The sequence below is a fragment of the Sinohyriopsis cumingii genome, chromosome 5, assembly GCF_028554795.1.
Source record: "Sinohyriopsis cumingii isolate HCF-2022 chromosome 5, ASM2855479v2, whole genome shotgun sequence".
Lineage (NCBI taxonomy): Eukaryota > Metazoa > Mollusca > Bivalvia > Unionida > Unionidae > Sinohyriopsis > Sinohyriopsis cumingii.
The window spans coordinates 40,375,894-40,399,628 of record NC_142965.1 but is presented as its reverse complement, the minus strand read 5'-3'; the positions used below and the strand labels follow the sequence as shown (position 1 = coordinate 40,399,628).

General features: G+C 38.3%; 1 protein-coding gene and 1 long non-coding RNA gene across 3 annotated transcripts in view; both read left to right on the top strand.

The window, feature by feature from the left end:
• LOC149798997 (uncharacterized) overlaps positions 1-23,735 on the top strand; it is a 181,034-nt gene that overhangs the window by 52,070 nt on the left and 105,229 nt on the right. The gene's annotated exons all lie outside the window — the stretch shown is intronic.
• Positions 447-22,572, top strand: LOC149798998 (uncharacterized). The gene is made up of 5 exons (XR_016420857.1): positions 447-1,409; positions 1,905-2,026; positions 12,426-12,540; positions 21,903-22,009; positions 22,462-22,572. It is a non-coding gene; the product is annotated as an uncharacterized LOC149798998 (long non-coding RNA).

The window sequence follows — 23,735 nt, the reverse complement described above, 5'->3', positions numbered from 1 at the left end:
ATTGGGGCCTGATCTGTTCAATATATTTCTCAACTGATACAGCAGGTATAATCAGAGGCGTAGCTGGGGGGGGGGGAAGGGGAGTACATATGTCCCCGGGCGCCAAGGTACAGGGGCGCCAAAATGAGGCTTACAACGTTACATTATAATAAGTAAACAAGGGTAATATTCAAAAATGTGATTAAACGGGGAGGGGGCTGGGGCGCCAATTTTATAGTTCGTCCCCGGGCGCAAAATATCATAGCTACGCCTCTGGGTATAATAGAGACCCGCCCCCCCCCCCCCCCCCAAGTTTGCCACAGAGCGCTCGTGTAATATACGGTTTAATACAAAATACATGAATGTGGGCAGGAATATACAAAATTTGGTCGATATACATGATCGTTGGTATCTATTCAAACGAGGGCCATGAAATACATTAGCAAATTCCTACAGTATTTTAAGGCAGGCGATTACGAATTATTTAAACCACGTTTTTCATCTGTCACAGATTTTATAATCATTTTGAAGTGGCTGCTTTATCTCGAGGAAAACGAGCGGTAAGTGTTATACAAAACAAAATCTTAATAGCAATTTGATCACTTTTGCGTCATTTGACAGTAAGAATAGTAATAAATAGAGGATAATTTCTTTTCCTACGTTAGGCCTAATACCTGGTATGTTTTTTAGTGTGGTACACACACAAAAAACAACCCCAAAACAACACTAACAACATTTTAAAAAACCCACAAAAACGAGTGCCGTGCCGAAGCCACGGGCTAAAATGCTTTATTATCATTTTTTTTATTTATAGCATCAATCACAAATTGAAATATATACAGTATTAGCGTTGGAAAAGAAAGTTTTCTTTTTGTTATATTTTTTTTTCTCACCCTAGCGAAACACTTTCTGCAAATGACCTTAATAAAGAAAAATAATAAATTAACCTAAACCACTTTGAATGTCGACCGTATCTTTTATTTACACGGCATCATGCGCGGAAGAAAATACCAACTGAACCGGGATTTCAGACAGCAGATGAAGTTGATTCATTGAACATCATTAGCAATTGTACAATCAAACAGATGCAACAATGAAAAGTGGAACTATGAAAAATCGAGAATGTTAGATTTGCGAAGGATTTATTCCGAATCATTGTCTGCTAATAGAGAATTCATGTCAGTTGCTGTGTCGGCGATGCCCACACAGCGCGCCGTCCAAATGTGAAGTTGCGTTTTGCTGACAGACATAACACTGTGCCATAATTTATCTGATGGCATGTAAAGAAGCTGCTTAAATTATAGTATTTAAAAGTTTCTTCATTTTGTAAGAGCTCAAGAAATTAATTCTGGTTTGAAAGACAAGATGACGGTAAAACTAAGAAGACGTAGCTGTACAGTACCGTTGGTGTTGGAGACATCATAATAAAGGTAACTGCGTTAACTTCGCTTTTTGTTTGGTAATTTGTTGGATATTATCTTTTGCTGATCTTCTTTGAGCTTGGAGTAAATTTTACATTCTGAACATTTTTATTTGCACTTATCTGCTTAATATGTATTGCTGGGATATCATATAGAATATGAAGTCAGTATAATGGTACTATATTACATATTTGAATGATAAAAGACTGGTAAATGATATAATGATAAACTACAAAATAAATAATTTGCCCAATATCCCAAATATGTTAATTAAAACAAACATTGAATGTAAATTCAGATATAATGAGCAGTTGTAAGAAGTAAGAAATAACATTTTATCCATTGAACCTGTTATGTGTTATCATCATCAGTTTTAAAATAAACACATGGAGACAAGTTTGCTTAAATTCTAAAATTAACACACACACACACATATGGTATTTTAATCTAATACAGAAATGGTGACATTGATATATGCAGACCAATAGTTTTTTTCTTCTACAGATATAAATTAAAAAGCCTAATTCTGAGAGTTTCACCTACAACATTCATGATGGGAAAGGGCCACTAATTAAGAGCTGACATATGTGGAAGAAAAATACCATCCATGTTGAAAAGGGCTAGAGGTAATGTGAGAAAACATAATTTATCAATCTTATTTAACATTATTGTTGATATTTTATCTCAACTGGTCAAAAGGCTAAGTGGGTTTATGTAATGGTCCAGAGTGTGTTATTTATTTCACATCCCCTTCTGTCTTTCAACAGTAAGAAATTAGCTACTTTGGAGTCCATAGTTCTGATCAATTTGTTTATATAAAACTTGGTTTTGGGCTTAAATCAACATCTTGGATAAATCTAATAATGAGGAAAATCCAAGTATATACATGTGATCATGTAAAAGATTAGTTGAGTTTTTTAACCAGCCTAAAAGCCATACTTCCACAATATAGGCTAAAATCATTAAGTTGTCCTTGAAGTTTGATGAGTGTTAACCATTAATAATAATAAGGTGATCTTTCATCTGAGTATGTTACCACCGCATGCAATATTTATACATGTAGTGCAGTTTTTACTAAACGTAGAATACATGCTTATATAAATGAGATCTAGATTGAAGAAGTGAAGATGCATACAAATACATGAGGTTATAACCACTACTGCTGATTCAAGTTTGATCATGCTTGGCCATTGGGCTTATAGAGTCAAGTTTCACAATGATGCTTATTATGAGTGTGATAAAGGTATGGTAGTGAAGTGACCTTGCATCTGATTGGCAGAGTTTCTTATGATTTGCACAACAGTGTTTATGATCCAATTTAGATCTGACTTGTTTAATTATTTGCTTGTATGTCTGAGGCTATAAGCAAAATCTATGCATATAATGTGGTGGTTCTACATCTCACTAGCCATTCTTGCTACTGCTCTTAAAACTATTTCTCATTAATTTCATCAGACTTGGTGAATAGATTTATCTCATCAAGATATAGCAAAAGAGCAATTTTGTAAAAAAAATATTCATTCATATTAAACTCAAATTCTGCATCTGATTGGTTGACCTTGCAAATACTATAAGGGCTCTATTTCTGACAAAAAGATTATTTTGATTTAATGTAGCAGAAATGCTTATATGATCAAAACATTGAACATATTTGATGACAAATAAGAAATAGTTTTTCATGCAAATTTGATAAACATTGATAAATCGGTTCATATCATTAAAAGCTTGGAAGAGTTTGATTACATGCGAGACCATCACATATTAATCATTCTTTATTTAGAGAATTATTTTTGTCAGGATTTAGTAAAATATGTAAAATCAATATGGACTGGTTTTGTTATGTACAGCAACACTAGTTGTTTACTGAGTACTGAGGGAATTGGAGTAAGGCAAGGGTACATTGCAGTAGGTAACCTGGTTGACTTGATAACAGGATTTTAACACAAACATTTTTATCAGGAGTCTAGCATACTAACCATTGATTCACTGCAGATCCTGCCCCCATTAGTTACCTTTTAATACATAAAGCATTTGGGTTTTTTATGTCACAAATCCCATAGGGATTAAAATTAACATCATAGGTCTCACTGGATAGTTTCGTATTTTGACATCCCTCTAATTTTTAAGGTAGAAGGCATGAACCTAATTATCACAAGCCTAGCATTTATAAATTTACACATAAGCTAAATCTATAATGTGGTTCAGATTTACTTTGAGTTAGGCATGGAAATAGGTTGGCTTGTTGGTGACTGCCTGTCACAGTTAGATGAGCATTGGAGATCATATGCGTAACTTAGTCTGCAAATGAGCTGCCGACTTTTATTTGTGTCTGCTACAGAGGTAAATATAAAAAAATCTTGATGGTAGAGGGGTGATGAAAAGTATGCTAATTTGTTATAGTACTAGTGAACTTTATTCATGCATAAGGCACATACTGATTCTTTTAGTTGCCTTGTCACAGAAAAATATTGAAAATAGCTATTTCTAGTAAAAAATTAATGTAAAATGTACCTGCATCCTTTGACCCTACCAGAACCAAACTAAAAGCTCAAATTTGTGCAGCTGCTTTTGCTCATCACAAACATAATTGGGAGTATAACTGCTAACCCTACCCTCTAGCACACATTTCATTCATTCATTGGATTAAAGTCACGTGCACCTTTCGGTATGTGCGACTGTTTAGTTTGTACACGTTTGTGTACTTTTTGAATTTAGCGATTAACTTATACAATGCCCCCAAGCAAGCAAGCCGAAGCCCAGGTGCCCCAAAAGGTCCCGCCCAGGCTCTCGTCGCTGCAACCTTCTCCATCGTTGTACTCCGTTGGTGGTCTGTTTCTGCATCCTGCATCTCCTTCCTCTCTCATTTCAGGCAGTAACCGAAGCACACCAGCAGCAGTATTATTAAATTTTCGTTGCAATCAATGCCCAGTTCCCTATATTTATTGGGCTATTCCTGTACTATCTTGCCAAACATGTGATTGTCACATACGCTTCAGATATTCCTGAGTTGTGAATTTTCCTATCTTTTGTAAGGTCTATTAAATTTTGTGTACTTTGCGTACTTGAATTTTCCGGAAATTTTTTCACATCTAGTAGGCTTTTAGTAGCCCTTTATTTTGTTTTGGAGATCTCAATTTGGTTAAGTATTTCGTACGTGTGGCTTTAAACCAATCAGTGTGTTTCAGGGCCAGTAAGTTGTTGGTCAAAAGAGGGCTTTCGTGGGTCAGAATGAAAGCCCTATGTGGTAAAATTTGTTTGTAAAAAAGAAAAAAAAAAAGAAAAGAAAAGAAAAAAAAGGTGGGTAGGGAGTGTGTATGCTATATTTGTGTGATGGCTATAGACATTTTTGTTCGTTTTTCTGCTTTTCCCACATATCCCGACAACACACATTCACGCTCACTTTCTCATTCACACTTATAAGTAGATGTGGGGGGGGGGGTGGCCTTATTTATTTTGTTTGATTTCGGGAAGGCAATTCTTTTCATACTGGGGGGTGGGGGTGGTTTGATTATTTGAGGCATACTCTTTTCATTGTTTCTGCCTTCATTCCCCAAGGTCTGCAAGTGTCCTGTTCTTTCTTCTTTTACTGCCTTAGGACGTTTAACTTCATTCTGTGCCTTTTCCTGCTCTTCTTTATTTCAGCTCTTTCTGCCTTATCCCGTGTCCGTTTCTGTTTTGGTCTTCTCGTCCTTTTGATACTGCCATGTTTGCCGTGAGATGTTTTCTTCGAGGGAGGTGGTTTGATTGCCTTTGTTTCCCTTCGCTTTGACCACTTGGCTATTTACCTGTTATTTTTGTTTAGCTTAGCTATTTGTGATTTATTTTAATGTATATTTTTTTTATTTTTATTTTTTTATATTTTTTTTTTTTTTTTGAACCTACGGGGCCTAGCATGCCATTATAATTCCAAAACAGTGATTTTGTAATATTCGTCCTTATCTGGTTTTTATTGTTCGGGTTATGAGCGGCGGTGTCAGTCTGTGAACCCACTAGCCCGAGCCGGCCGTCACAATTCCCAAACAGTGATTTGTAATATTTTGATTGGTTTTTTTCTTTTTTGGTTCGATCTTTTAGGTTTATTGGTTTTAATTTCTTTACATGGTCTCTCTTTATACCCAACCCTTCATTCGGTTTAGATTTGTCCCCTTTTGCCTATTTTGTTAATGAATGTCATGATGTTATTATAGGTCATTCCTATGTTATTGTTTTTTGCCACAAGTAACTCCGGGTATGTCCACCGTTCTCCTATTTGTTCCTGTTGAGATTTTAGTTCGGCCCTTTCCTGGTTGTATTTGGGGCATATATTTATTAAGTGTGCGATTGTTTCTGGAGTTGGGCAGTAGGGGCAGTTTTCGGTTGGTCCCCTTTTTATGTGTTTCCCTGCGCATCCTGCCAATAGTGTTTTACCTGTTCTTATTCTATTTATTATTGTTATATCGTATGGATTTTTGAAGGTCGGACTTTCGACTTTTCTACTTACTTTTTTCATCATCGTGTGTATTAGACTGTTTGCATCCGATTTTTCCCATAGCTCTTGCCACATGTCATTGATCTTGTCCCATGTTATTGATTTCAGTGACGCTGTATGCTATATTTTGGGCTTTTGGTTCGTTTGTGGCGTTTTTTGCTTCTGCATCTGCTTTGTCATTGCCTGGGATTATGGATGTGAGAGGGTATCCGTACGAATTCAACGTGTTTGTTGTTTTTTTCAATCTCTTTAAGTAGCGATCTTGCATGATTAATCATATTAGGTCTGCTCTTGGATTGGTCCGTTGCTAACGATTGTAGTACACTGTAAGAGTCGCTTAGAATGACTGCCTTAGTTGTGGGGTATGTTTTGACGTATGTTAATGCCATTAGTATTGCCATGAATTCTACCGTGTATATAGCGCATTGGTCTGGGAGTCTTTTTCCAACGGTGACATCTAATTTTGGGATCACTATCCCTGCTGCAGTTTTATTTGGATTTTTGGTTTTTGATCCATCTGCGAAGATTTGCGTGTATGTCTCGTATTTGTTGTCAATGTACGTTAGTATTGATGCTCTTAGTCCTATCGGGTCATTTTGTTTTTGTCCTAGTTTACGTAAGCTAAGATCTATTTGTGGTGTGGGACAGGTCCACGGGGGGTCTGGGTAGTACCTTATTTTTTCTGGGTTGATATTTGCGATTTGAAATTTCCTTTTTAATTCTATAATTATTTTCCCACTAGGTATTTTTTTATTTTTTCCTTTTGTATCGAATGGTTTGTCGCATGCTAAGAGGGCTTGTAGCGTGAGGTGGTTGGGTTGGTGTATTGATATTCGAGTCGAGTATCGCAGCATCAATTCCTTCCGCCTTAGGTCTAGCGGGGGTTCTCCTACTATTATTAAGATATCTTGTGTGGGGGTACCATTTAGGACGCCGGTGCATACCCTTAGCGCTTTTGATTGGACTGTGTCTAGTTTCTTTAGTAACGTGGCGTTCGCCGCTCCATATACCTGGCAACCGTAGTCCAATTTTGCTCTTATAAGTGCTCTATATAGGGTAACGAGTGTTTTTTGATCAACCCCCCAATTCACCCCTCTGAGGTTTCTGTGGAGGTTGATGTCTCGTTTGCACTTCGTTACGAGTTCTTGGATATGAGCTGCCCACGTGAGTTCGTGGTCGAATACCATACCTAGGAGTGTCGCTTGTTTTTCGAATTTGATGGGCACCCCCTTTAGGGTTAAGTTTGGAGTGGGTGGGGGGTGGCCACCTCCCGGATTGGAAACTATGCCTACTGTTTTTAGAGGTGACAATTTAAATCCCCATTTATCTGTCCAATTTCCTATATCGTTTAGTCCTTTTTGTAAGTGCTTGGTCGTTTCTCTGCTGGCCGGGTTGCCAGTTTTCCATACGGCGCTGTCATCGGCGAATTGGGATAAGTCAAGGTGGTTGGGTTTTACCGCTGTTTCCAGGTCGTTTATCATTATATTAAATAAAGTTGGGCTGATTACGCTTCATTGTGGCGTGCCATTTTCCAGTTTGTATCGTTCGGAGTAGTCTTGTCCTAGTCTGACTTGTATCTTTCTATCGGTTAGGAAGTTAGCAATAAATTTGTATATATTGCCAGTTATTCCGTATGGTTTAAGTTTACTTATCAGTCCCTTAGTCCACATTAGATCATATGCTTTTTCCATGTCTAAGAAGATGGCTGTAACATATCTGGATTTTTAAAATTTTTCTCTAGATGCTAATTTGACAGCGGTTTCTAGTCTCATGAGTTGGTCTATTGTGCTTCGGTAGTTGCGAAACCCGCTCTGTGTATTAGCTAGTAGTCCTTTGCTTTCTAAATGGTATTTCAGCCTGTTGTTTACCATAATTTCCATTATTTTACATATATTGTCTGTTAGTGATATGGGCCTGTATGATTTTATATCGCTTGAGGGTTTTCCAGGCTTAAGAATAGGGACCACTACTGCCTTTTTCCATCTTATAGGTATGGTACCGGTTTCCCATATTTTATTAATGAGGTTAAGTGCAATTGTGACAAGTTTTTTGGGTAGGTTCTTGTACATTTCATACCCCAAAGTGTCCTCCCCGGGGGATGTGGTCTTTTTGCCGGCGAGGGCCTTTCTCCATTCGGCTTCTGTAAACGGAAGGTTTAGTGGGCCGTCATTATTTCCTGCTTCCTTTATGTTGTCAGAGTTGCTTTCCTCAAATTGCCTTTTATGATTTTTAAACTTATCCTCTAAGTTGGTATTGCTACACATGTTGGCGAAATAGTTTGCGAATAATTCTGCCTTATGTTTGTTGTTTTGTCCAGGTATGTTGGGGGTTATTGATTTAGTTTTGCCTCTCATTTTTTTAATTCTTTGCCACACCTCCTTCGATTTTGTGTTAATATCTAGTTTTGAGCAGCATTCTCTCCATGAGTTTTGTTTAGCTATCATAATAGTTTGTTTGGCAGCTTTTTCCTTTTCCTTGTAGTAGTTAAAGTCCCTATTATTTTTAGTTCTTTTGAATTTGTTTAGAGCTCTTTTTTTCTCTTTAATTGCTATTTTACATTCATTATTCCACCAGGGCACCGTGGGTTTGGGTGCTACTCCTTTAGTTTTAGGAATTGTTTCTTGGGCCATTGTGTTAATGGTTTCTATTAATTTGTCATTAAAGGTGTCAATGTCCCGGTGATATATGGTTTCTGGGTCGATTGAGTCACCTATCTGTTTGAACCTAATCCAGTTGGCCTGTTCGTATTTCCATCTTGGTGTGAAGGACGCTTTATTTTGAGGTATTCTAATTTGTATTTCTATATTTATAAGGTAATGGTCACTTCCCATAGGGTCGCTTTCATCAACTTGCCAATCAGAAATGCCTGCTAATCTTGGTGTGCATAGAGATAGGTCTATTGCTGATGTGTGGCCTGTTCTGTCATCTATCCGGGTGTGCATTCCGTTGTTTAGAAAAACTAAGTTGCATTTTTGTGCCCATTTTTCTACAATTTTTCCTTTAATGTCCGTCTTTTGACTCCCCCATAGTTCATTGTGCGCATTGAAGTCCCCGCATATTACCACCCATTCTCCACAGTCTTTAATCATTTTGATTGTTTCGTCTGCACTTAAATTGCGCTGCTCATTTGTTTCATAGAGGTTAACGATTAGTACCTGCTTAGTTTGAGCGGTTATTTTGACTATCTGTATTTCGAAGTCATTGGGCGGTCTACTATCTGTTAATTTATGCATTTCTGATGTAATTCCATCTCTAACAAAGGTTGCTAACCCCCCTCCTCTTGCTGTGGGGGATCGATGCTTTAGGTATTTGGTGTTGTAGCCTATGATGTTTGGGATACGTGAGGTATCATTTAGGTGGGTGTCCTGTATGCATATAACATCTGGTTTTCTTTCCTGTTCAAGTATTTTGTTATTTAGTTGGTCAGCGTGGGCCCTAAGGCCGCGTGCATTCCATTGCCATATTTTGATTTCTGCTCTGGAATCCATCTCTAGTGCAAAATGTCTTAATAGTTTGTTTAATTTACTGTTGTTTTCATTTTATGCGTGTTTCCTACCAGTGAGGGTGCTACCTATTTATTTTGTTTTTGGTATCCTGATTTTTGTTTTGGCCTGCTTATAGTTTACCCCATGGGAGATCATATATTCGACTATTAGGGCTTCTCTAAGAGCCCTGGGGCATTCTGCGTGGTTTGGTTTGTGGTTACCACTACAGTTAGCGCAGTGCTGATTGGTGGCGCTACATGTTTTCCGGTCTGGGTGGTGAAGACCACATTGATTGCACCGGAATAGGTTTCCGCAACTCTTAGAGTAATGCCCCCAATTTTTGCAGTTGCCACAGAACCGTGGTTTGTTTTTGAAAGCAAAAATTTTTTTAGCCTCGAGTTTTTTGGCTATTTTGATAGTTTCTGGGGTGGCGCCCTTAAAAAAGAGTACCACTGCAGTGCTATCCTTTCCCCTTCTTGTTTTTAGGCGGATTGCTTTCTCTACTTCCTGTCCTTTACTCCTTATGTAGTCTACTATTTCATTGGTTTTATTTTGAGTTGATACGTATATGACTCCTTTGTTGTGTGTTTTTGGGGGGTTTGGGTCTATGTGTTGTTTTGTTCTGTTGTGTCTAGTGACCTGAACATTTATTTGGCCTATTCTTTCAATTTCCATATATTTGGCAATCTGTTGTTCAGTGGTGCATTTGATTATCAGCAAGTCGTCTCTAGTGCTTTTAAGCGTGAATTCTCCTTGGTGATGTTTGTTCAATTGCCATGCTATGGTTTTAAAGGCTAACGTCGTTATTTTGGAATTTACTCCCTTGACGAAGAGAGTCAGTTCAGCGGGGTGTTTCTTGTTTTGGATATTTTGCAGACTGGTCTTTTTTCCCCTGGTGTTTGTCTCTTTAGCTGACTTTGTTTCGTTGTCCATAACCGGCTTGCTGGGTCTTGTATTGACAGTTAGTGTGTTCCTTATTCTTTCTAACTGGTATTTGGGATTTGGTTTTCCTATTATTCTTACCTTTTGTTGAGTCGTGTGTGACTGCTTTATTTGTGGTAGGGTGAGGGCGTTCTGTTTCATCTAGTAGGTTCTCAGTTTGAGTCCCCTGGCTGCTAGTGTTTTTAACCAGCGTGGTCTGGGTTGTTTTTGTGCTTGTTGAGTATTGTTCCTCAGTTTGGGTACTCATGTCGGATGTAGTTTTGCGGTTACTCGGTAGATTGTCCACATTCTCGTTTACGCTTGGTGACAGGTAGAGTCTACTCATCGAGTCAGTTGGGGTCGAGTTGAAAATTGGCGTTAAGAACTGTATCTGTCGTTTTTCTCTTGGGGGGATGAGACTGCTTCAGAGTAAGTTTGCCTTAGTTTATCTGCCTTTAGGTTGACCAGGCAGCTGAGATAACTATTTGATGATGTGACATTAATTTTGTTGTTATCCATCTTGAGTTTCTTTATTTGATGTAAGGTATATATGACGGGATATTTCTTTATCTGTCTTAACTATACTTTATTCTACTTAGTACTATGAAAAAGCAACAGCTGTAAGGGGATATGCAAATAGCTTTTATTCTGATTTGTGTAATTAATTATTATATTACTATTATCCAATTGAAACTTATTGAAAATTATTTTCTAGCCAAATGGTCAAAGTAAAAGGTTTTACTTACCCCGATCCAATTTTCATTTTAAGATCTTTAGAGTTTTTAAATACAGCCTTCTAATTATACAAGTTTCATTACATTGGTCAATAATTAGTCACATGTGATGACACTTGTAACTAATCAAACCACAGCAACTGAGAGCAGACTAAGCACTGATATTTATATGGTACAGTGGCAATATACAGTCTGTCTGCTGCAACACACGAAACAAACTGGACAAATCTGAAAGCCTTGAATTTGACTTTATTTATCTGTATGGTAGAACAGAACCTGAGTTGAAAAGCTTTTAAAGAAAGACCTTGATATCAAACCTAATAATAACTGCAGGAGTTATATTATGGATAATTAACCATTCTCTCAGTTTCAAACTGGGCATTCCATCCCATGGGGTTCTAAATGTAAACCAAGTGTAACTGATATCCTAATGAACTGTAAAGACCATAGCAGCACAACAGCAGGGGACCAGGTATGTCCAGATCCAGAAATCACAGACCAGTTTCAAACTGATGATGAACCACATAAAAATTACACATCTGCTAGAACTTATGTTATGAAGATAACTTAAATTGCATTATTATTAATCCTCCTCCTCACATTCATCATAATTGAGATGCATCATATATGTTTTATTGTAAAATAGTTTATGCAACATAATTCAGTGAAGACCTTTGCTGCCAATTTACCAGTGAACCATTTGTTTCAATGAACATATTTTATGTTGTAACAAGGAGCATCATTTAAACATTATGATACACTTATCATACCTGTATATGAAATCTTAATACTAACACTTATACTTGCAATACTACTACTAATAAAAACACCTGCATTGATAATTTGATTATGTTCAATTGGACTTGTATCTAAATGATCACCAGCTGTATGAAAAGACATATTTTAATATATAGATATTGGATGGAATACTAGTTACCACAATTGAATAGTCATATGATAAATGATATATTATTTTAAACAATTTATATTTGCAGTGAAACATACTTTTACATTATTTTCACTTAAATTTCATTTATAGAGCAGTATACTCTGCATTCATTAAATTACTGAAATGGTTATAATACAACAACAAATACTGCAACTTCCAGAATCACAAAAATCAAAAGATATAAACAAAAACTTCCCTACATGTATCAACAGTTGTCACTTAATAGACAGAACTCTGAAGATTTAGAATAGGATGTTAACAAATTAGGTATTCAAGTTAAAAAGAAAAAAATACCAAGTAAGCTTACTACCAAAAAATCAAACAATAACAGTGAATTTTAGTACATTCCCAGGAAACAGAATATATGATTTTTCTTAACTTGATCTGATACATCTTAAATCTATAGAAAATGATTCATATTGTATGACTAAAATATTATGTAAACAAAAATTCCATCACTTTTTTCAGATGCAACATGCATACCCCAACCCATCCTTCTTGATCATAAAGTATACCAGCATTCCACTATAAGATGGGGAGCTGTAGTGGCTCAGTGGTTAGCTTTCTGGACCTGTGAAATAAGGTAGGTTCAAATTCTACCATCAGACCAACCTGGGTTAGCTACCATGGTGTGTCCTTGGGCAAGGCACTATACTTAAAGTGCCTTGGCACTAAATAACTTACTTGTGTTGGTTTACCATAAAAGGCCAAACCAAACACAAAAAAACAACAACTTTAAAATATGAGTTTTGTCAATACTAAGTAATTGAAAATCATACTGAAGAAATGTTTTTGTTAATACAGATTAATGGATCTAAAAAATCTCTTTCTTCTGCAGGAGTTTAAAATGTTAAATTAAAAAGGTCATGGTACACATTGCCTTGTTCGTACACATCAGGCTCCGTAACCCATATCCAACTAAAAATTTTAGTAGAGTCTGAATAAAACATATTTTAATCTGGATGATAATATTCTTTCTCCATTCATATATTACACCACCAAGATTGATCCAAATAAGATTACATTTTACTATAACACTGAGGATGAGTATGCCTCTTAACAACTTACAAATGTGGAGAGAATGGAGTTAAACTGAACTTTGATTTCTTTTCAACCATAGCACAAGATGATCATTTATTATGAAAAAACCTGAATAAAGTTGGAGTTCATAACCATGACAGTCTTGATACAATATAAATTCAATATATTATTGTTGTCTTGAGGTATAGTTCTGTATATTACAATCTCACACAAGATCAGGGTATATTTTAGTACCATACAGTTAATTCGGGATTGTATTAATACCTATTCTGGTGAATGAACATTAAATAAGATTTACTATTTTGGAACCAGTTGCAATAAAGTTTACTAAACAAGAGAAAATATGACTTTACTATAATATCTAAAATGTAAAATCTGCAAACAGAATACTTGCTTGACTTTACACTTCAACTATATCATAATATTTATTTGAAATGAATTTATACAAATGGCATTAAATTGGGTTTCAGGCTGGTAATGACAATGGTAGTAGTGAATAGGGACGGTCTAGGGACTAGGGAACTTCCATGTTAAAAAGGGTATATCCACTCTGGGGACTATGTAATTTAACATGGGAGAAAAAAAAAAAATATCCATTCTAGGGACAAGGGGAATTTAACATGGGAGAAAGAAAAAAAACTATTCACTCTAGGGACAAGGGAAATTGAACATGGGGAATAAATCGTGGGACTGTCTTGGGACTAGGGGAAATGGAACAGGGTCGGGACCCTATTTTAATAAGGTCCCGACCTGATGGGTCTATGAAAATGGAACAGGCGAAAATTGAAACAGGGAGGGGTCTCTATTTTTTTATTATTTTTTTAAACAAAAAAATAAAAAAAGGGGTAGGCAATTGAAAGTCAAGATCTTTTCGAGAGATAGGAATGGCCCTGAAAAGGGCCTTTGGTTTTATGTTAATATACCCTTAACATAAAGGGCATCTGTGACATCTTCTTCTTGACCTTAGGCTGTGCCTGACTGCAGGACCATAGATTAAGACTCTTTTGAGGCATCCTTGATGCTCCACATAAGATTCTTCGCATCCACAGGCTGGTGTCTGTCCTGTGGATAACTGTCCAGTTGGATCGGACATACATTGATATGTCCGTCCGGAACATCATCGAAGACACAAGCGTTGAAGATTGTACATCGGTCCACATGTTGGGGTGCTGAGTAACAGGTGAAGGAATGCAGTGAACTGTACTTATTTATAGGGGGAGGAAGGATTGAAACGGATTGAGTTTGTTGACCAATCCAAACACGCGTTACAAAATTCAGTCAGCCCACGTCCAATCCGAAGAGAGCAGTCTGTGACGTCACATAGTCTATATAGATTCGCTAGCGCCTGTGCGTAGTCAATCTAAGCGACAGTTTTTCAACATGACGGAAACTCAGAAAACGATCAGTTTGGGTGCACTGATGGTGGAGACTACCCAAGGGAACCCAGACTTACTTTCAGAAGAGGTGAATTGGGATTTTGTGGATTTTTTTACCTTGCAAGAATTTGTTCCTGAACCTTCGTCACCTTCTCCTTCATTACCGCACATGGAAAATTTTAGACAGAGACAGAAAGAAGAATTGGAGAAATTTATACAACAGCAAAAGGAAGCGGAACAAGCTTTTCTCCTACAGCAACAGCAGCAAGAAGAAGAGGTAAGAAAAAAACAACAAGAAGAAGACGCAAAAGCAAAGAAACAAGGGTGTCAAAATCAAACGGTCACGGTACTGTTAGACATTTTAGTTAAGAAGTCTGAAACAGATGTATCTGACTTCTTTATTACGGCCGAAGAGAATACGACCTTCCCAAGCTAAACACTCCAACCCTGTGACTACGCCTACTGCACCATCCTTAGTGATTTCAACGAAATCATCATCAACAGTACGCAGTCCAGAAGTAGGCCTTGGCCATGGCAAAGGCTTAAGACAGTTAAAGTTGATTGTTTAAACTCACCCCTTACACCAAAAAAGGCCCTTTTCAGGGCCATCCACGTCTCTCGAAAAGAGATAGGCTTTCAATTGCCAATAACTAATAAAAACCATTTTACCCAATAGTACCTGTCTGTGTATGAGTGTGCGTGAGTGTAGGTTCTTATTTTAAAATCAAAACCCAAAGACACTTACCTTTTATAATTAATTTATTCTTTTATAAATATTTACAATTCACAATTCACAACAGAGCACTTTAAAAAGTTCATAGACTTATTCTGTCTCATTGTTCACTCTCTGTTTTTTTAATTTCTTCACCATCATAGTCTTTTCCTCCTCTTCCTCTTCACTTTCTTCCCTTCTTTTCTTCTCCTGTTTCTTTTTCTTCACCTGTCTGTTTTCTTCCTCTTCTTCTTCCTCTTCCTCTGAAGAATCCCTCTCTTCTTCTGACTCCTCTTGTTTCTTTTTTGGGCAGTCTGGTGACCAATGTCCTTTTTCTTGACAATAATAACAGGTATCTTGACTTTTGTCTCTTCTAACCCCTTTTTTTTCTTTTTTGACGGTCTGGACACTCTGAAGACCAATGCCCTTTCTTCTGACAGACATAGCAAGTATCTTGACTTTTATCTTGAAAGGAAGGAGAGTAGTCCCTCGGCTGGTCTGAAGAGAATTTTCTAATGACCCCTCGCAAAGCTCTGATGAAACGTTCGATCTTGGTAGTCTCTTCCATTGTTGTGCTCAGTTTGAGAGTGAAATGAATAGTGAAAGGACAAGACACATACCCTTTATATACGCTGGTCTGCTATGACTATAAATTAATCCATGGTGTTTAAACTTTAGTCATTTGACTTTTTGCTATCGAGATGAAATGATCCAATTCATTTGAGAAGAAAGAAGAAGAAAGTAAGAGGCAGAAACGTGATCTATCGCCTCGTACTAGGGCTGAAGTCTTGGCACAAATTCATGCCAGTGATTTTGAAGAGGACATGAGTGAACCAGAATCCAAACCCTCTAAACAAAGTTTACCACCCTTAGTCAACCCTGAAAAGTACTATGACATTCGAGAGACGGAAAAGCGTCCCTCTAGAAAATTTAGAACTACGGCTTACAAATACACAGTGAAGTTTAAAGATTTCAAGTCTGAAGTACTGTTAGAGAAAGCAAAAGGGTTCATCACCGACATGTGGGATTCTTTGCTCACCACACTCAAGCGACAATGTCAACCCAAAGAAGATGATCGCTTGAGACTTTCCATACAACATGATGGCTTGAAATCCCCTGTTTGGATCGAGTTTAGCAGCCCTGCAGAATTGACCACTTCCAAAGTCATGGACAAGATTCAACACGTGCAACAATCTAATGACCAGTTTGACATCACCGATGGAAAAGCCACACTGGACATGACCCACGTCTCTCCTCCTCAAGGGACCGGACAATGCAGAAAGACCTTATTGGTCAACAACCTTCGCATTACCAAAACAAGTCTTGTCCAAATTAACAATTTTCAAGACCACATGTGTTTAGCCCGAGCCATCGTGGTGGGATGAACCTATGCCGACAAGAACGACACGGTAGAATGGAAAAGAGCCTGGGAGAACATTCGAAAATCGAACCGAGCCAAACAACGAAATGAAGCAGAACTTCTGTTACAACAAGCATGCCTGTCCAAAGACACATCCTGTGGCATTCCTGAGATGCAAAAATTGCAAGATGCCCTAGCTCCACGATACACCTTGAAAGTGCACCCTCAAGAAGTGCGCGGGTCTCTGTTGTTTCGAGGGAAAGACTTTAAGGATGGAAAATACATTCACCTCTATCATCATGATGACCATTTCGATACCATTACCACTATCACTGGATTCCTGGGATACAAATATTACTGTGAGAAATGTGACTTATGATGGTTATAATAATCGAGAGCAACACAAACATTGTGGATCGAAATGCTCAGGATGTTTGGCCTCTCAACCCTGTCTGAGCGAAGGGCAAGAACCAGTGCATTGTCCTGCTTGTCTGCGCACATTTGTCAGCCCTGCCTGTTACCAACAACATCTGAAGATGCAAGGTCCACAGAAGAAATGTGCTTGTCAACTCCTGAGATTGTGCCCAATGTGTGGACAAGGTCTATGTATCAACAGTACCAAGGCACACGTATGTTCAGGAAAGAAAAAATGTCACATTTGTCACTGCATTGTGGACTTGGAACACCAATGCTACATACAAAAATACCAATCCCAACCAGAGAAAGAGGATGGTCACAAGAAGAAGAAAGGCAATTTCATCTTTTTCGATTTCGAATGCATGCAAGAGACCAGTATTCACATTCCTAATTTCTGCGTGGCTCATCGAGCGTGCGAGAAGTGATTCAAGAACCTATCTTGAGTTATTGCCCTCACTGCAGTAAGATTCCTGGAGGGCGTGAAAAAATCTTTCAAGGACTGAACACACTAGCTGATTTCACACAATGGGTCTTAGACCCCATCGACAAGACGTGGAGCCAAGAGGACATCGAACATTATTATGGAGATTGTCATCACCATGCCACGGTGATGGCTCACAATTTCTCCGGATACGATGGACAGTTTCTTTTGAGATGTTATACGGAACGTGGCATCGAGCGTCCTAAAATCACTTTGAACGGAGCCAAAATCATTTTCATGCAAGTGGGACAAGTGCAGTTTAAAGATTCGATGAGCTACTTAGCCATGCCTTTGAGTCGAATGCCTAAAATGTTTGGAATGACAGAAATGGCTAAAGGGTACTTTCCACACTTTTTCAATACAGAAGCCAATCAACACGCCGTTCTACCCCATTTGCCTCAGGCTCACTATTACGACCCTGACAACATGCGTACTGAACGAGAAACTTTCTACGCTTGGTACCAGGCTCACGCCTCCGACCCTTTCGACTTTCAGGAAGAAATGCTAAAGTATCGTCGTTCCGACATGGACATTTTACGGCGATGCTGTGGAAAATTTCGAGAACTGTTCATGGAACACGGAGGGGTTGATCATTTAAAAGAGGCTTGCACCATTGCCAAAGCGTGTTCCTTAGTCTACCGACAACGATTCATGCTTGAAAACACTGTGGCTGTCATCAGTCCTCAAACGACCAACTATGTCAAACGTCAATACTCGGTCAAAGCCCCATGCTGGTTGCATTACTTGTGCGACAAGGAAGACAAATGGATTCAGCATGCCCGCAACGGACAGGGCGAAAGATCATCGGAATGCATTCGGTCAATGGCTGGGACTTAGAAAACCCCAAGATCATGTACGAGTTTAACGGTTGCTTATTTCACGGATGTCCCGTCTGTTACCCTGACCGCGGCACTAAAAATCAGTTCTTACAACGAACCATGGAAGACTTGTACCAGGCCATTTGTCAGCCACGCCTAAAGTTAGAACAGGAAGGATAGCAAGTGGTGGAAATGTGGGAACACAAATACAATCACCGTTTGAACACCGATCCTGAGTTTAAACGCCTCATGGAAAGTTACCAGTTCATGGACCCCCTGAACCCAAGTAATAGTTTGTACGGAGGAAGGACCAATGCCACCTGTTTGCTGTACCAAGCTGACGAAGAGAAAGGAGAAGAAATCAAATACTTGGACGTGTGTTCACTGTATCCCTATGTGTGCAAATATTGTTGCTTTCCTGCAGGGCACCCACAATTGTTCACCGAACACATCGACCTAAAAAACATTCGACAATACGAAGGCTTGATCAAGTGCAAAGTTTTGCCTCCCACGAACCTATACCATCCCGTCTTACCTCGCCATTGCCAAGGCAAACTTGTGTTTCCTTTGTGCCTTACTTGTGCTGAAACGTGCAACCAAGATCAACCTTGTCATCACACCCAGGAAGAACGGGCCTTGACGGGGACATGGGTCAGCGTAGAATTGTTCAAAGCTCTGAACATGGGATACCAACTGTTAGAAGTGTACGAAATTTGCCACTTTCCCAAGACACAATAATTCCACAAGGGTGACCCCACGCAGAAAGGCATTTTCGCAGACTACGTGGATGCCTTTTTGAAACTGAGCAAGAAGCCAGTGGCTATCTGTCCTGGTGTCACACTCCCAAAGACCAAAAGACATTCAGAGAGAAATTCTGGGCACAAGAAGGCATTACTTTAAATCACATTGAGAAAAACGAAGGCAGGCGATCGTTTGCCAAAGTGATGTTAAATTGCTTGTGGGGTAAAATGGCACAATGACCGTGTTTACCCAAGACGGAGTATTTGACCGAACCTTCCCGCTACTTTCAGATGATTCACGACAAAGCCAAATTCATGAAACACGTGGACGTCGTTCGTGAGGATTTGATCTTGGTGAATTACGAAGAAGATCTGAACTTTATAGAAGATGACCCCTTTGGAAATGTCATCATTGCAGCTTACATGACAGCTCATGCTCGCTTAAAATTGTACGAAGCTTTAGAACTGTTAGGGGAACGTGTCTTGTACTTTGACATGGACAGTTGCATTTATATCGATCACCCGAGTCAACAGCACCCTGACATCGAAGGAGACCGTTTAGGAGCCTGGACAGACAAGCACCCCGATGACAAGATTCTAAGTTTCGTTAGTGGTGGTCCCAAAAATTACGGCTACGAATACTGGGACAAACAAGGAGAAGTGCACACGAAGTGTAAAGTGAAAGGACTTACTCTGAATTATCGTACCAGTCGAGTGGTCAACTTTGGCATATTGAAAGAAGCCTTGCAGTCTAGAGAAAGTGACCACCTATCAACCCAACAAGATTGTACATTTACCCACACACCACATCGTCAGTCGACCCTTGGAAAAAGTCTATCAAATCGTGTAGCAGAAGCGAGTGCGGCTTCCCACCCACTTTACTTTGCCGTATGGACATGTCGGTATAAAACATTGGTTGTAAGAGGATAGCCACCCACCAGAAGGATGACTTCGCCGCAGCAAGAATCGAGTGAGAAATCCAGTGAGAACTCCAAGTTCAAACCCTACCATTTTCCAGTCTTCTTACCTGACTATTGTGATTGTGCCCGTCGATTGGACACGTTTCAAAAATGGCCTACGGATAGGGAAGGATTACCTTCTTCGTATGTTTTAGCTAGAACAGGATTTGTCTACTTCGGACCTGAGTCAGGATTGGGATACGAAGTACAGTGTTTCGCTTGCGGACTGAAGTTACGAATGGATCTATGTATCTACAAAGATTCAGCTATTCTGGAACATACTCGATGGTCTCCGCACTGCCCTTACCTTTCAATGGCCTTTCCACCCATTAAACTACGGTACAATTATGACGGTACCTTCCAAAACTAGACGTAAACACATTGCATCCTATTTCATTGTTGTTTCTTTTCCACATAATAGCTTATTTTTTATAAAATGTTAAACTTTACTAATCTTTTTTCAAGATCACTTTAGTTTGCAAAAATATATCTTGTCATTTATTGGCATTCTACATTGAATTTTGTAAACTAGCTATAAACCTGACCTAATTACTCAGCTTAACTGCTGACAGAAACAGTCTACAGTAAATGTATTTCATTTCTATAGCTCGATGGATAAACATTACATCTTTTAAAGCTGTGCACAGAATAGGCCGACATATCACGAGTCAGGAAAACATGGGGGTGGTATCCCCTGTGTCCAAAATTAATATCATTTTGAATAGAATATTCTAGTGACAATTGCCTCTTTTCAAATGGTAAGCATTGCTTTTTTTTATTTTCATCAATCTGTCAAATTCGGTATGCATTTTGCTTTAATATTTGAGATGGAAACCTTAAGTGCATAGAAATGTCAGACAGCATTGTACATCATGGACGGTGTCCAACATACTTTTATGATCATAAAACAAAATCCCATTTTTTAGTTATGGCCACTGATTTAAAAAATATTCATCCAAGCTAAATATAATAATAATAATAATGAGGACTTTGTATAGCGCCTAATCTTTAGAAGCTCTAAGCGCTTTGCAACATTAGACAACATAAAAACATACACAATGATATGATTACAAAAACAAACACCATGAAATTAGAAAACATAAAAAACATGCTGAGAATATTTAAGGTAGTTAACATTATTAAGTCATTAAGTTTGTTTTTGTAGTCAGAATAAGTAGTTTTGAGAGCACTCTTGAATGGGATCACTGCGTCTTTGTGTCTAAGTTCAGTGGGCAATTCATTCCATGTTGCTGGGCCCTGGTATGCAAAAGAATGCTGTCCATGTGACTTTGTTTTCATAGTGAGAATAATGAGTATATGATTGTCGGAAGAGGAGTGTAAGTATCTTGCTTGTGTGTACACATAGGTGAGGTCGGATAGGTATGTTGGACTAGAGTCTGTCAGTGAAACGTAGCACAGAGAACTAATGTTGTGTTTGATTCTGGATCGAATGGATAGCCAGTGTTGGGTACAGAGCAGCGGGGAGGTGTGCTCTGATTGTGGTACTCAAAGTATGATCCAAGCAGCTATGTTTTGAACTTTTTGAAGTCTCTGCAGTAGATATTAAGATGAACCAGACAGAATTGAGTTACCATAGTCCAGTCTTGAAAGCAGTAATGAACACACAAGTGTTTTAGTGGCATCAACTGAAAGATATCTGAGAATGGAGCTGATGCATCTCAGCTCAAGATACGCAGCCTTGCATATGTTCATGACATGTTGGTGCAATGTGAGAGTACTGTCCAGAGTAACACCTAGGTTTTGTACTGATTGTGTGAATTTAATGTTGGTGTTGCTGATATTTATTGTGTGAGGTAAAGGATGTGAATGAGAAAGTCTTTGATAAGTAAGTATGGCTTGATTTAAATTGTGTTTTTCATGTGACTTGCCAGAGATTTTTAAATGAATTGATAAAGTAACTTGAGACACATTTCAAAGTACATGTTTTAAAAATATTCCATTGATTATTGCTGGCATTTAGAAAAATGCAATGCATCCTTTGTTGTGAAACTTATTTTAAAACATTGTATTACTCATGCAGAAGCCTGCTTGAAAACTAATGGCAAAGCAAAGGCAAATGGAATGGAAGAGACCATATCAGAGACCCTCAAATATGCACCCAACCAACGCAGAATGATAAAAAACAAGGTAATCCAAATGACTCTTATTTCATCAATATTGGATTCAGTTTCGTCTTTTAAAGCATAGTATTTGCAAAGCGGATGCATTTCTAAACTGATAACAAAATCAGCTTATCCTATTGCCCAGGACTATCAGAGCTAGAGTCCAGCTAACTACAATATGCATATATCTTGTCTGATCGGACAAGTGCCTCCATTTGGAATTTTTATTCACATGAAATATTTGGATGAAATAAATTCATCTTTGTGCAAATTGATTGCACCATCCACTTGCCAGAAATGACAAGTAAGTGCAAAGTTATCTTGTATCATGGCTTAACGATAGTAAGGGAAGCACAAGTGCAGTGAAGAAAATTTCATACATTTTTATAATGCTGATTAACATGACTTCTGCATATGTAACTAGTGCTGAGATGATATGACTTTATTTAAGCATTACAATTTTGTTTTAATTTGCAGGTGCCTGAGCAGAAGAAGTAATAGATAAACTTTACAGTGGAGTTGGAGACTGATTCTGATTCATAATCTTAATTAAATCTAGAAAATAAACATTAAAGTCATATTAAAATATCTGTTGTATTGTTTCCTTCTTTCATTTTTCTCTTAAAAACAAATGTCTGAACCTTTAGTCTGTAAATTCAGTGGATTCCTTATCAGCCCATCTACTTTTACTTTACACCATGCTACTTTAAAAAAAAAATGAATTATCCCCATTGGGGTAGGTCCCCCCAACCCCCCACCCTACTTTGTCAACTTACCTGCCACATTTAAATCTAATGGAAGGCCCTGCTGTAAAGCCTGTTAGTAAAACTACCCAACAAGAGGATTTCATACATTTGCAACTCCTAGATGGATGGTAATGTTTTCATTTTTGTAATGTAGATTTGGACATTCTTGCCACCAGTATGGAATATGTGTTTCAGAAACACAAGCAGCTTTCATCAGATTTGCATATAGGTTTTATATGTTGTGAGTATGTTGTAGGAAGTTTTTTTAAATAACATCATATGAGATGATGCCAGTGGAAATGGCAGAAAAGTGTCTGTATTGTTCACCAACTACACCTTGTTCTTACAAAATGTGGCTGTTACACATTCCCATGATGATGTCACTGACAGCCATCAGTGAGGAATGCCCCAACAAGCATAATACAAATTGCTTCCATTGTAATTGTTACAATTCCATTCTGACCACTCCGGTGTCCTAGTGGTTAGAGCGTCCGCCTCAGAAGCGGGAGGTCATGGGTTCAAACCCCAGCCAAGTCATACCAAAGACTTACAAAAATGGTATTAACAGCTACCTCGCTAGACGCTCAGCATTAAGAGGTTAGTGTTAGGACTGATCGGCCTGGTGTCAGGATAATGTGACTGGGTGCAACATCATACTACATGTTTGCAGCATGATGCCCCAGTGCTATACATCACTATAAACTGCCACACTGCAGACATCGTAGCAATATGACTGAAAAATTATTCAAGCTACGTTAAAAATCCAATCACACACACACAATTCCATTCTACGATCCAGAACCAACACTAATTCCGTACTACAGTTCTTGCATTTCAATCCAATTTTGCTTTTGAAATGTAGTGCCACTCAATTCATAATGAACCCATTCATTTCAAACACTCGCAAATACTTATTATTCCTGTCTACAACTGAAAAATATCTATATAAAAAAACGTGTAACTGTGTTTTATGCAAGGGCATGGAGATGCACAAAAACTTGCACC